The sequence below is a fragment of the Dermacentor variabilis genome, chromosome 6 (genome assembly GCF_050947875.1).
Source record: "Dermacentor variabilis isolate Ectoservices chromosome 6, ASM5094787v1, whole genome shotgun sequence".
Classification (NCBI taxonomy): domain Eukaryota; kingdom Metazoa; phylum Arthropoda; class Arachnida; order Ixodida; family Ixodidae; genus Dermacentor; species Dermacentor variabilis.
The window spans coordinates 132,831,365-132,844,649 of record NC_134573.1 but is presented as its reverse complement, the minus strand read 5'-3'; the positions used below and the strand labels follow the sequence as shown (position 1 = coordinate 132,844,649).

At 46.3% G+C, this 13,285-nt stretch overlaps 1 protein-coding gene across 4 annotated transcripts in view; it reads left to right on the top strand.

Annotated features, from left to right (window-relative positions):
• LOC142585251 (uncharacterized) overlaps positions 1 to 13,285 on the top strand; it is a 788,133-nt gene that overhangs the window by 289,212 nt on the left and 485,636 nt on the right. The gene's annotated exons all lie outside the window — the stretch shown is intronic.

Here is a 13,285-nt window from a genome sequence, read left to right as displayed (position 1 = left end):
TCTCACGATCGCTACCGACAGGCGTGGCGGGGTGCTACTGTACGTTCCACGCTGGATTCTCTCTCCGTTCACTTGATTAATGTCGCTTTGGCGACTGAATGAAGGCGGCGTTTGTGCCCTGTTAAGCCGTCCCGCCCGATCTTTCGCTAATCTTTAATTCAACTCGCGCTTCGTGTGTGGTCGTGGCTTGTATACGTCAGAGGGGATGCGTCTGCAGAACCACGCTTTAGTGACGTCCCTTTGTCGTTGGTCACGCAGGACGGCTTGCAGGAAAAGGAAGGCCCAGTTTCACGAAAGCCGTTCGTTCGTTCGTTCGTTCGTTCGTTCGTTCGTTCGTTCGTTCGTTCGTTCATTCGTTCGTTCCTTCCTTTCTTTCTTTCTTTCTTTCTTTCTTTCTTTCTTTTGTTTTGTCTTGCTCTCGCTCGCGTGCTTGCTTGTTCGTATGTGATCTGTCCGTCATTATTGGCCAGCCCGTTCACTGTCCTCCCAGTAGCATATTCACAATGAGCCGATAAACTTTATTACAACAAGCTCTTTTGTTTGTGACGTTAATTTGCTGACGTTTCAATATTAAGTACGGATGGACAAGAACATGGTATTCAGCTTAGCACGAAATCGCGAATTTGTTTGTTCCACATCCCCAGCGAGCGCACATCAATCGGAGCTGTATGGAAGAACGTTTGTACACTGATATTTTCGTGCATTGATCTCATCGATCTCTGCTCATTCCAACACAACAACACGAATTTCGTAGAAGTTACGTAACGTTTGTAACATTCGCACATGGCTAACTGTATATCGAAAGTCTCTGTACATGCCCAATGTACCTAAGTTTCTTCGCTTCGATATTGGTTAGGATTAATTCTTTTATATAAAGTACAACGCATTGAGCTGAAAGATCATAGGAATGCATTAGTTAAGAAACAGGCATAAAATATAAATGTGGGGACGTACAACAACGTACATAACGATGTTAAATGACCGTCTAATACAACTTAATAAAACAATCGTGTTTACTTTGAAGTTCAGAACTTTAAAAAGGAATTCAGCACCAGATCAAGTTTGATAGATATATATGTTGTGTTGTTAATAAAGGGAAAATGAGACGTCCACCCAATCGTAGCATTTGCTACAACGGAAACCCATAAGGTTTCCTCGAAAGAAAAGCCTCGCAGTTGAAGAAAAATTCGTCCTGGACCGGGACTCTAACCCGGGACCACCGCTTTTCCGCGGCAGCCGCTCTACCATGTAAGCTAACCAGGCTTTTTTTTTCTTTGCCAGCTGAGCACAATACAGTGAAAAAAAAACAATCTGAGCTAACCAGGTGACTAGCATATGACAGGGCGAAGTCGAACCTGTCAACAACTCGAAGCAAAGGCAAGAGTTTGTCGTAATAGTTCTGGGAAAACCCGCAAGGGGGAGATAATTATTTAATAAAGGGACAATGAGACGTCCATTCAATCGTTGCAAATGCTACAAAGGAAACCATACGGGTTCCTCGAAAGAAAAGCCTCGCAGTTCCAGTAGGCAAGAGTGTAGTACACGCAACCAATCGAGTCTAGAACAGAGAACTGCCTTACTCAGGGGTAAAGATCCAGGCCGCTTAGCGTAGGTGGCGCGACCTGTTGGTTAAGTCGAAAGATAATGCATAGATGGAAAGACAATAGGGATGCGATGATGCCATTGTGTGCGTGCATAACAGGTGTAGTTAAACATAAATGTAGGGAAGAATAGGCTGGCCAGCAGAATAGAATGCATAATTATTATTTATCACGGTTACAGTTAGTGCCCATTGAGGGAAATGTAGCTGCTCATGTGCACGTCGGCAAAGTTGATACATATAATAATAAATATGGCATCGTCATCGAGGTATCGGAATCAGGCTTGTAAGTGAAAGGAGCGAGATAGAGGTCGGAAGGTAGATAGCTTATGCAAATATAGCCTATGGCGACTCTGGCATGCAACGCAACGGAGCGACGTTCGCACGCGGGCGGTTTCTCGTGACAGAACCGGTCGCTCGGAAGGCCTGAAATAAACATATGCGCCCGTAACGTCATTGACGTTACGAGCGCGTGTCGGCTGATACGCGAGCCGCCAATGGAAAACGATTGGGTCACGCAACCCTTTCGCTCGCCTCGAGCGACTCGCGTTAGGCATAGCCTCGAAAGCTGCTCGTGGTTGCGGCAGCGGTACTACTCGAACGTTATCGGACACGCTTCGGCGCTCAGCCAAGATTCGGGCATACTCGCCCATCTCGCGCGGACAGCGAAATGATCAGAAACACGGAGGACGCGAATGGCAGTCTCCGTGACGGCGAGCTCTCGCCCGCCACGTCACGCAACTTCAGCCCTGATGGCCTCTGGGCACGTCTTCGTTAATGGACGGGCAAGGCAAACTTTCCCAACAGTAACAACGCTGCATAAGCCAATTGGTTTCGTCAACGAAACTCTGGTTATCCGCGGACGCGCAGCATGCATCACGCGAAGGAGGGTATTTGTACGCGTAACGCAGGTACATCTGCTTCCTGCTCCTGCATCGTCCGTTTCGAAGCACTGCGCGATGTTTTAGTTCAGAAGCGGTTGATCATTCGTCTTTCGGGAACGGCGGTGACCCAAAGCAGACTGATCAACCACCACGGTGACTTTGTGGCTTTAGAAGCAGGTAAACGCCGGACACTGCGTCTACTATGTTGAGTCTGCTCGGTTCTTCCTGCTTCCCCTAACGCGTCGTCATCGCCGTGGCAACCTGCTCGTCCTGAGCTTCACCCTTGCGATATGGTGTAGAACATGGCATCTGGTTCGTGCACCCTTTGGTGCAGTCTCGGAGGTGACGGCTAAAAGAAATGAAATTTGACCCACCACTGCTAGGGTCAAACTGATGTCCTTGCGGCAATGTGCGGTTGGGAGCCGTACGCACATTACACCAACCACTGCGGTATAGTGCTGCTTTAGGGTTGGGCAGTTCTTGCCGTGTTGTGTGCACGACGGCGACTGTGCATATGTATTTTGGAGGCCAGTATATTGCATCAAAGATGTCAAAACCTTAGGGGACGAAGATGACGTTGTGGCGCATTGAAAAGGGATTGTTCTTCGGAAGATGACTGTGTCCGCTGTGGGATCATAATATATGGTCGCAATAAAATAGTTTGGAGCCGTAGGAATCGCCGAAGTCTGCTTTTTTTTTGTTGTTGTTGTTGTTGATCTAATTATTCCGAACTTTGCTGACCGTAGTTGTTTGTACAGGGGGTCGATCCTGGAGACATCATATTATTAAACTGGGCCAATTCCTGAGATGGCGTGATGAAAGCTACCAACCCAGAGATGGTGTAGTCTGTGGTCGAGTGGGTCGAGTGTCAGGGATCTCCGCATCTTGCCACCTTGCCAGTCAGTCATCTAATCACTATTTATTTATTTATTTATTTATTTATTTATTTATTTATTTATTTATTTATTTAGGATACTTTCAAAGCCCGAAGGCATTACATAAAGGAGTGGGTGAACATAACAAAACATTTGTGCAATATACAAAGGCATATTCAACATGGCGTTTCATGAATGCTGGTTTTGAAGGTGTCGGTATCTAGGATGGCTGAACGGTGGCGGGAAGGTGGTTCCAATCTTTGCTTGTGCTAGGGATGAATGCATTACTAAAAAGTTTAGTACGTGAAGACGGCACACCAACTTTGAAACTGTGATCAGAGCGAGATGATATGTATGACGGTTGGGTGATAAGCTGTTCTTTCAACAAAGGGTTGTGGTGGTAGATTTTATGGAATAGCGAAAGGCGGAAGCATCTACGACGGAAAGAAAGTTCTGGCAAGTTAAGTGTTGTCTTCATTGAGGTAACGCTAGCATGTCGGGAGTAGTTTGATAAAATGAAACGTGCTGCACGATTTTGAATGGCTTCTATGCTGTTTATGAGTGTAATGTTAGCCGTATCCCAAATGGCGCATGCGTATTCTAGTTTGGAGCGAACTAATGTTTTGTAGAGAGTTAGCTTTAGTGACGATGGTGTGGATGAGAAGTTTTGGCGTAAACAGCCCAACATGCGATTGGCATTGTTATATATAATGTCGAAATGCATGCGCCAGGAAAGGTTGCTGGTGATGTTTAGTCCAAGGTATGGCGAGACAACTGAGAGAGGGCTATTATTTAGGAAATATGTATGCAGATTAGTAGTATTGGTACGCTGTGATACCCGCATGCATTTACATTTGCTTAAGTTAAGCTTCATAGACCACTTGTTACACCATAACAGAACGTTATTGATGTCGTTTTGAAGTTTACGAGAATCATTGAGGTCAGTAATTTTATTATATATAACGCAGTCATCAGCAAAAGGCCTAATGGTTGAAAATTTCACACAGGAAGGAAGATCATTAATATAGATTAGAAAAAGTAGAGGACCGAGAACCGACCCTTGCGGCACTCCTGACGTTACGGCGAGCTAGGGGCGCAGACGATGAATTGTTCGCGATTACGTATTGTGTTCTATTAGCAAGAAAGTTTTTAATCCAGTCCAGTACTAGCGGGTCAATGTTAAGAAGATTAAGTTTATAGATTAGTAGGTTATGGGATACGGTATCGAAGGCTTTAGCAAAATCGATAAAAATGCAATCGGTGTCAAATCCTAAGTCGGTGTTTGAAAAGAGGTCGTTAGTAAAGCAAGCTAGTTGCGTTTTGCAGGAGAAGGATTTCCTAAAGCCATGCTGACTGTTGTTAAAAAACGAGTTCGTCTTAAGAAAATCAACTATGTGGGAATATATTATGTGCTCCAGATCGAATCTTACAGGGAATGCTTGTTAGTGAGGACGGTAGTTTTCGGGACAATGTGTGTTACCTGATTTGTGAACAGGAACCACCTTCCCCACCTTCCAGTCGCTTGGTAGTGATGAGCAGTGTAATGATTGTTGGAATATCCTAGACAGAATAATTGATGAATACAGTTCGGTACACTTGAGTATTTTTGAATTAATTTCATCTGAACCCGCCGACGAAGGTATCTTCAAGTTACCGCTTAGTATTCTAATGCCCACCCAGTCTATAAGAATTGAATCCATTGGGGCGTCATAAACTTTCGTTGAAGGTGGCAAAAGCATAGGTGGAGCGTCATGAAAAAAAAGGAAGCAAAGATATGATTAAAAATTGTGCAACACTGATCACATTGAACAGGGGCGTTAGACTGGGACAATTGTATTGTGGCTGGTGTATTACCACGAACAACATTCCAGAATTCACGCTGCAGACTCTGCTGCAGACTGCGGTGCAAAGGAGGAACGGTTTTGTCGCACTTAATTAACCGCTTCACAAGAGCTTCGCCTCACATTTGGTGTTTCCGATATTCTTACAGCACGCCCCATACCCACCACCGGTGCAACCTCACAACTACCAACAACACACAGGACTAACGGCGAAGCACCCTGCATGCGCTTCAACGGGCAGTAGCACCATGGGCGCGGCTGCTCGCGAGAGCAGCACTGGGTCACGCGTGTCGACATCGTCTCGCGATTCGAGAACACCTCTCGCCGGGAGCCTGCGATTGATGACGCGGCATTCCGACTTCGGGGTCGACGCCGAAGTCTCCTCCGCGGTGTTTATTTTCGGGCGCGGGACGGCCGGCTGCTTATCCGCGCGCACGTATACGCTCAAGCTTATAGAAGACCCAGCATGCGAGAGGGCGACTTTAAGGAGGAGAAAACAGCGGGTGTCCTCCCGCCGGTCGCGGCGAGCCGATGGCTGTGGGGCTGGATAAATAAGTCACTAGAGCGGACGCGCGCGGCCAGCGGCATGGCTGTTTTGCGGCGTGCAAACAGCATTCGACGTCGGTCCTGCAGGTGTTGCGCACGGGCTGCAGCCGAAAACGCGCGAGCTTAAAATAGCCGATTTCTATGCAGCCACGTCTCCCCCCCCTCGGGGGTGGGAGAGACATGATCTGCGGTGGGTCAGAGAGTACGCGCATTAGAAGAGGAAAACGAAGAAGAATAAGCGAATAGGAGAAGCAGAGCAACACTAGAATGCGTGAGAAGAAAAATGGCCCGGACCGGGCGCATAAATTTCTCTTTATAGGCCGCCGAACCACCTATAGTATTTAGGAGGAAAGAAAAGGCCGCGATATCGGCATTATTTTCGGGACCGTGTTTGGTGAGGCTTACGGCCTGATCTCGTTCCGCAGCATACGTCACTTTTGGCAGCGATATTCTTGTTTCACTGTTCGGGGATTTTCGCTCTATTTAATTTCATTGCCAAGTGATTCAGAAACTCAAAGAAATTTTTTTTTTTAAATCAGATTGCGCATAGAATTAAATTTAAGAGGAAGCTTTAGCTCGCGAATTTCTGTCTAAATACATGTGAACGGGGCAATCGTTTGTTTTGGCAGCGACATCACAAATTTTGATCTTATTTGTTGCATTTAAAAGAAAAAGGTGAAATCTCGTCACTATGGGAAGTAGATTTTTTTTCTTATTTATGTAATTCCAACGAAAATGCTGGAACATTGCAAAATTGTAATCACACGATAACCAAATTTCCAACCCTGTAAGTCAGTAATAAATAATGATATCACAACTTTGTAAATTGCACCTGTTGAGACATCTAGAGCGGGCAAAAATTGGTGTATTATACACCGCTCTGAAATATAGCACTAATCTGTGAGCATGACTTCTACAAAACCCACGTAAACATTATGGCAATTTCACGTAAAGTGTAAATTCATGTAAAATTTGTCCGCTTTAGGTGTTCTAAACGATGCAGTTTACAGAACTGCAGTAGATCGCTTTCTGGGGCGGTGTTACGGATTTGTAAACTTCTTGCTTCAGTTTGTCTGAAACATGACAATATTCGGGAATTCTCGCAAAATACTTTACGCCCTAAATCATAATTCTACATTTTAGAGTGAATATAACAACATTTTCTCTGAAATGCAACAAATTTCATTGAAATCGGTACAGCGGTTCTATCATAAAACCACATCTGCGTTTTAAATGTAGTATATGTATAGAGAAGCGGGGTTTCCTTCGAGCCGGAGCTTCATCTCAAGACTAGAGCTAATTCTGTGGCGCATGTCACTGTGGATCGTGGTATCCTTGTTTCTCTGTCGAAAAGTTACTAAAATTTAAAATGTGTTCAGTGTTTGGTTCTCCGCGAGGTGATTCAAAAAGGAAAGAAAGAATCAACGTGTACATTCAAGAAGAACCGCGCCAAACGGCGCGTTCTCATCGCTCGCTAAAAGCTGTCGCCGTTGCATGTCCATGCTCAGATCACGAATATGGAAAGCTGCAACTTCAGCGCAGTGTTAACCAGTTGTAACTCGAGCTCAATAATAACTATTTCGCATCTGAACGTGGATCCAACGGGCGTCGGTAATTTCAATGGATATAACCATCTAACACTGTAACCGTTGAAACTGAACATACGACACTTGCATAAGAAACAAATCGCGACAGAACATTAGGGAATGCGAGGCTTTGACGGCGTGAGCAGCCAATCAAGCTCGAAAGGCGGATTTCGTCTCGCAAAAGATATTCCGGGAATTCCGCCACCCATTGACACGTGCGTGGTCGTATCTATCTTGCCCCGATTCGTGGCAGTGACGCGCACGAAAGCTCGCTGACATGGAGACACGTGGCCCAGCTTTTCCAAGCCATATATAGAGGATTGAGCGAGATGTGATGGCGTCGCTTTAAAATAAAGGGAATTGCCGCAGGAAATGGAAGTCAAACATTCTTTTCGTAACATACTGCGGCCAAAATGTGGCACGTATGAAGGGTGTTTCGCGTAACGTGAACCAAAGAGTTTTATTAAAACGTGGCAAGCCGCAGATGAATGAAACAACGGTATATCGTTTGCAGTCATGTGGCGCTGCTTAGAGTATTTTTTTATATTCCGCTTAGTTAGTTAATTAACTAAGATGAATCATGCAAAATCTTTAATATTCACTTGAGAGCCAAATGCATTTCGTTGCGTTGTAGAGGGGATTCAGAAACGACCGCACCAGTTTTTTTTTTTAGGGAACGTACATATCGCATGGTGATTTTCTGTCGGCGCTTAAAGAAAGGCCGCGAAGTATCAAATAAAACCCCGTGACTGCGCTCATGCGCTATCGCATGGCAACGCTCTCAACCGCGCTTCGTGCAAAAGAATCGCTCGCGCCGACCGTGGCGAACTCAGTGGCCGGGACTCTAGGCATCGGCTTCAGAGTGCGTCAGCATCTTTGGCGTCGGCGCACGGAAAGGAAGCGCCGTCGTCCCTGATAAGCGATAGGCTCGACGCACGCTTGAGAGCGCTGGAATGCGATAGCGCGTGACCGCGGTCACGTGGTTTCATTTCATATTTCGCGGGCTTCCTTTAAACGCCGAAAAAAAAAAATTCGATCGGTCGTTTCCGAATCCCCGCTGCAACGCAACGAAACGCACTGGGCATTAAAGTGAATATCAAAAATTCTGCATAAGTCACCTTAGCTAATTAATTAATTAATTAAGCGTAATATAATATATATCCTAAGGAGCGCCACGCGACGGCAAACTTCTGCCGTTGGTTTCGTTCAGCTGCGGTCAACCACTTTTTTTAAATTGATTGGTTCAAATTACGTGAAACACCTTGTATATAACGTCATAGTGGCAACATGAGTTCCATTATATATCGGTTAAAGCTTCAGTCTGTTGCGGTGAGTTCGAGTCACGGTAAGATTTCAGCGCGGCGTTATTCGATCTCGTGCATGCTATCCTTGTCTGCATATCTGTATCGCAACAATGAGGTAATGATAATGTATGCGCGTCAAACTGAAACATATTGTTGCGGATTCCCCACAACTTCTTCATGCAGCTCGACAGGCTTTGAACATACGTCCGAAGGTATACGTTTTTCGAACAGGAAACGCGCATTAGAATTCTGAACGAGACTTCGCATTCCCCTTCGTCTCTTTAGTTACTTGCAGGAGACCACGAACACAGCGAGAAAGGCACCGGTCGCAAAGAAACACGAAATCCATATGGCGCCTGCAAAATATATGTTTAATTTAACATTCACTCACGCTCATCCCGGAATAAAGCTCACTCAGTTACACACTCGCTCACGTTCGCCTAAGTTCACTCAAGCAAGCGAGAGCCCAATCGAATTTCCATGCGTGGGCTGATGATTAAGCTCGCCGACCCACGGACAAGCGTTTGCTATATCCTACCCATTTCATTGTTGTTTTTTAAGAGGACCTCAGTCGGAAACCGCTCCCGGGTAACGCAAGGTGTCATTGCGGCGTTTCAGCTTTCTTGTTGGCATCGGAGCAGGTTCGTGCCCCGGATTTTCATAATTGCGCGTGTCGCAAATCAGATTCTCATGCCCTTCGGTCAACCGCTTCTACGCAAGAGGTCACGCATTTAAAACAACTCGCGCAAAAAGCATTCGACGGGTCCGAAACAACCTTCACGGGCGATCGGGCAAAGGAATGATCAGCTTGACAACGCGGTCATAATATTTGCAACTGCTTTGCAAGATATTGCAAAACGAAACTTATTGGTAAGCGCTTTTCAGTTGCAGTCTGCTGAGCTGCATTCAATTTGCTCTTCCATGCGTTGCCACATCGCAAAAAAGAAAAAGGAAAGTCTAACATGCTTCCCGTGTTCTGCTAATGATTCACTGTATGATGCATACAAGCGCTGCACCGTCACGCTTGATCGGTTTCTTTTCACTGCATTCGCGCGGGACAACTTACGAATTGAAAACTCACAGAGGCAGAGCTATGGCGTCCTTTCTGCAACAGTTGCACACTCATTCGCGAGCGCTGACAGGCGTTCTCTTCTGAGGCACCAAGCTGCAAATGGTGTGTACTCGAGAGAGAGAGAGAGAGAGAGAGAGAGAGAGAGAGAGAGAAAAGAATTTTAAGAAGAAGTAACTAAACTAACGGCTTCCTCTGAGGTGCGTAGTGGTCATTTAAGTTTAATAATTGCCTTCACGCCTGCCCGGAAGGCTGGCGGCCGATTCTGTATGCCGAACGGGACTCTCCTACCCGCATAAACGGAACGCGAGAACCGATCGACACCTCGCAACTTCAGCCGCAAGCGCCGTTCTGAGCGGGAACGCCGTGACGTCCCGGCGATGACGGATGAGGGGCTTAGCGCGCTAGAGGAAGGGTCTCCCAACTCACTTAGCTCCCCGCGGGCGCGGAAAGGAGGTCCCGGCGCAAGAAAAAGAATTGGCCGCGCCGGCGTTTGAGAACCTCTCTACACTCCACTCTGCCGGACCTTCCGGAGTACGCGGCGCTCGATAACAGATTTGAGAAATTAACTCGGACGGTGCCGATTAAGCGGCTCGCTCGTGGTCCTACGAGTAACTCGCGGATCCATCTTGCTTAATCTCCCCCAATCTGCTCGCCGACCAAGGCGCAGCTGCTCTCGCGTCGGATGCGCTCGCCGGAGGCGGCAGCGGAGCAACGTAACGAACGAGCCTGCTAATCGTCGACGACGTTCGAGGACGCTTCGGGCGGGAAGCAGGACACAGTTGCCGTTGGACAAAGCAGTTGAGAAAAGAAGAGAAATAAAGACTCGAGGGTGGTTGACGCCAGTAGGCACCGTCGCCTCGCATTAGGGATGGACTGCGTGCCTTGAAAGCTGCCGACTTCGTATCTCGCTCGAGCAACGTTGCGGTCGTGAGAAGACGGCCGGATGAGGGATTTGATTAGTGAACAACAGGTGGGGCGCATGGCCCCTGCATGACTTTTTTTTTATTTGCCTAAACAATCAGGATTATATTTATTTAAAATAGAATACGCTGGAAGATCTGCTGGGCTAAAAAGCCGCAAGAGCGGCATGGTAGTGTCGAGGTGACCGTTACGTGGCAGCAGCTATGCGAAGTCTATATATTCGGATGCAGGAATACGACTGTATGTGCGCGCATAACTTGACATTGAGTCATTAAGTGTGCACTCTGGTTTTTCTCCCTTTTTCTTCCCGTATTCTCTTTTCGTTTAGGGAAGACATTCAGAGTTGTGTGTGGTCAACTTTCCTGCCATTTCTTTTTTTATATCGTAAGATGCCGCGGTAGAGTTCTAGCGAAGTCTTTCGCGGTTGTTTACTTGTGTTTCACCCAATTTTTCGCTGCCTGTGACATTGAAGGAAACGACATTATTGAATTATTCAGCAACATAACTGAGATGACAAAATGTTGGTTGTTCTAACGTTCATGTTCTCTTTATTTATGTTTATTTTTAAGGGATAGCACTTTAGAGGAGAGCTTGGTGCTTTCAGATAGCTCTTATTATACTCTTATAGACGAAGAACAAACGGCGAAACATTGAATGCACTGAAAGAGCCGAAAAACACGCCAAAACGGAGTTAAAATTTAAAATTACATTCTGGGTTTTTATGTTTTGTCACCACGATCTGATTATGAGGCACGCCGTAGTGGGGGACTCTGGATTAATTTCGACCACCTGGGGTTCTTTAACGTCCACCCAACGCACGGTACACGCACGTTTTCTTTTCTTTCTTTTTAATTTCGCTTTTATCGAAATGCGGCCGCCGTGGCCGATACCATAACGGAGTCTAGGAGCACGAACATACGCGTAAAGTTTCAGGCAAATGAAGTGAATGCACATACGAGAATAAAGAATCAACAAGCAGGGAGCCATACGAAGTTTCGCGCTCAAGTCGATAGCGCGCTACGTTAAAAGAACACAACATGCATGGAGAAAAGCTTTGTTCTCTTTATGTTGATATTTAATATTCTCAAGATTGATGGAAACAATTTAGGAAAAGCAAACAGCAAGAACAGTTCTTAGAGTGCCAGTAATTGTAGTTACATCATTCCTAGACTTTGTGCCGCGTATAAGTACGGCTAGCTTTCACATTTCGCAAATGTCCATGCGTCGCATCACGTTAGTTTAGGTACGTCTGTGTCGTATCTTCGGAGCCTTCGGAGCCTTCGGGACCTTCCGTACTTTAGGAGCAGCCAGGAGGAGGAGGAGGAGGAGGAGGAGGAGGAGGAAAAAACTTTATTCTTGTCCTGTACAAGGTGTTGCCACCCGCCTGGCTAGTCCCATGTTGGGACCGGGAGGTCAAGCCTCCTAGCCCTATCACGGGCGTACTGGACAGCCAGGACTTGAGGGATATGATCTGGAGATCTTATCATTCCTAAAAACCGATTCCGGGAAATGCCAGGGCCGAGCGACCCACACTCCCAGAACATATGTTCAAGCGTGCATATCTCCTTTTTGCATGCTTTGCATTTAATATTCATGTCTGCAATGTCATACCATTCCTTTATTTGTGCAGGTGAATAATAAGACTCTGTTTGTAATTGCCTAAGTGTAACTGCTTGTGCTCTGTTTAGTCTATAGTGAGGGGGTGGAAACTCCCTCCTTCCCATGTAGTAATGTTTTGTAATTTCATTGTATGTAATGAGGGTATCTCTCTGTAAGTTCTCCAATCCAGCAGAATCAAAACCATATGTAGAAGCGGCCCGGTCTGTCAGGTCTTGGGCGACGCTGTTGGCCGATTCATTTGGATTGACAGGAATACCATCAAGTGAACCAAGGTGCGCCGGGAACCAATAAATGAAACGCGTAACATTTGTTTGCCTTTTGTTAATTATTTTCGCAGCCTGTGGGGCAATTTTTCCCCTATTGAAAGCTCTAATAGCTGTTTTCGAGTCGCTATAAATTTCTGTAAATCTATCGTCTGTTAGTGCCAATGCAATGGCAACTTGTTCAGCGACTTCAGGTTTGCTAGTGTAGACCGTGGCGCAGTTGGTGCAATTGCCCTGATGATCCACTACTGCCACTTGGCAGTTCATCGCGGAGAAAGACCTCCTGCTATTGCTGATTTTTTCTTTATTTCTGTTTCCCTGTGTTTCATCGTTCAGATGCACGTAATATAAAAGGTTTATTTCGTCGAAAAAAAAAATCTGGAGTTTTACGTTCCAAAACCATGATATGACTACGAGGTACGCCTTTCTGAGAGTCCAGGTTAGGTTTGACCCCCTGGGCTTCTTTAACCACAAAGCTCAGTGAACGGTAAACGAGCGCTTTTACATTTCACCCCCATCGAAATGCGGTAACCACTGCCGGCATCGCACTCGCGACCTCGTGCTTGGCAACACGGCGTGCTGGGTACCAGAAAGCGCTAAGCGGTACAATTTACTAAAAGCAATGCACTTGTGGGCGTGGTCCGTGTGCAATGTGCAGCCTGAAGGCCGTAAGTAAAGGCCAGTCAGCCGCTGTCGGCATCCGTCGGCTGGCCTTCACCTTTTGCGACAGGGCTTATTGCGCATAGGTGTCTGTACTATAGTCAATTTTTTTC